Below are 2,192 nucleotides of genomic sequence, written 5' to 3'. Positions count from 1 at the left end.
CCAACAGCTCAGGGACAGGAATTTATTAATTTATTTTTATTAAATTAATTTTGTTGCATTTAACCATAAATTTAAAGTTTACCATTGATATAAGAAACAAATTTCATGTTGTTAAAAAAAAAAGGGGGGGGGGTTACCCCCCGGCGGGCCTTGTGTTTGACACATGTGCTTTATACTATTTAAATGTCTGACCACTGACTGCTTTAACTGACCACATAATAGTTATAAAACAAAACAAACAGATTCTATATGTAAATCCAGTTTGATGTGTTTAATTCAGAAAAATTGTGTAAACACATCATACAGGAGTGTTTCAGGGCTTTCCCATATGCAAGTGACGTCCCGGGTATATTAACAACCACCAAAAGATATTAGTACTTACAGAAACTGGTTAAACTTCAGTTGCTTCTTGACAGATGGTTGAAAGGGTAAGACAATCATGCTCTCTGTGAGGCCACAGTCAACTGTATCACCATCCACATGATTATCTGAAAGAGTAAAAGATATACACAGTCCTGTTCAAAATTGCATGGCACAAAAATGATTTTGACCAATATTTTGAGTTTTTTTATCATATATTTGACAATAATGACATGATTAAAGTTAGTCATACTATTTAAATAAGCACTGAATCATTGACTAATAACCCTGGAATTAATATAATTTATTAAACAATGCAAAAAGCTTAGAAATTCAATATTTATTTTTAGTTTGTAAAGAAATACACCAACTAACAAACTAAGGTCACCAGATTTCTGACAATAAATCCAAGGGCATTTCCAACTCAGAAGTATTGTAAAAAAAAAAAATAGTTTCACTGTACATTGTGCCACCATAGGAAGAAATGCAGCATGTCTTTTTTTTATCATCATAATGCGATTTCTTCCACTCTCACTCACGCTGCAACTACTCCATGTCCTCTCATGACTTTTGTTGTTCTGTATATTAATAAAAGCTTTGTTTAATTTAGCATTTGGGTCCTTATCATTAGTCAAACAAAGCACGACATTTCAGCTCTATTTATTTGGACACAGTCGCTCTGTTGACAACACACCGTCTCACCATGAACTAAATTTGCACGTCCATGATCAACACATTTCGAACAAAATTAATAAATTCACGCATACCATAGCACTGGACAAAACAGCGGTGGTGGGTGGCTTGCTGTCTGCTTTATTTCTTTCTTTTTTTTAAAGTACTTTGCGGCTCTTCTTTTTCAGTGCGACCAGCTACCGTTATAGCTGTTGTTGTGTGCAACATGCTCTCTACCCCGCAATACACGGTTACCGTAATAACGGTATACACGTAACGTGACACTATTAACTTGTTCATAAAACTATAGAATTGTGGACAGTTTGTCCAAAACTATCCATAAAAATCGGGAATGTCTGTCTACCATTTAACAAAACAATAACTAGAGGATAAGGCTTATATTTGCCATTAATTTATCCATTGCGCCATTTTAAACCAAACAATATCATGACGCGATTTAGCATTAGCAATGGCTAACCTAGCGGCTAGTACATTCACAGGCTTAACTTTTTAACTTGACAGAGTTAAGAAAGACGTAGTAGCAAATAATAAAAATATAAATAAATGTTGGAAGACACACCAAGGACACATTTCTAAAGTTGGTTTAAAGTTAGGGCATAAATTAGCTTGCTAGGGTCATGCTAATTTCGGCTAGCGGTTAGAGCTAGAGCAGCTAGAGATATTTATAAAGCTTACCTCTAAAGCACTGTTCTTCTGCTTCTGAGACTTCTGTCTTCTTCTTTACGTTTTCTTAAGAGTTCCTCAGTTGAAAGACTAGCAAAGGCCACTGTAACAAAATCTCCCCCCCACAAGCAACAAGAAAAAAAAAAAACGATTTTGAGTTTATCCCATTCAAAAACACTGACAGCCAATCAGTGTTGGCTGTACCTATTTGACAGGTGATTCGACCAACCAAGTTAAGAGAGAGAAAAAAGATCCGCCCCTTAGGAGCAAACATTTCCGTATCAGAAAGAAAATCAAATTAATTCTTTGCCAATGTGAAATAAATGTTAATTAAAATATAATTATACGAAAAAAAATGTAGGCTTAAGTACATTAAATGTTAGACGTAGATTTAGTGTATTTAGTGTTTTAATACCTAAGTATTATTTACATTTGCATTAGTTAGTTATTTATGTATTTATGTATTTGTTACTCAA

Source organism: Austrofundulus limnaeus, unplaced genomic scaffold, assembly GCF_001266775.1.
Source record: "Austrofundulus limnaeus strain Quisiro unplaced genomic scaffold, Austrofundulus_limnaeus-1.0 Scaffold1, whole genome shotgun sequence".
NCBI lineage: Eukaryota > Metazoa > Chordata > Actinopteri > Cyprinodontiformes > Rivulidae > Austrofundulus > Austrofundulus limnaeus.
Note: the sequence above shows the minus strand (reverse complement) of the source record.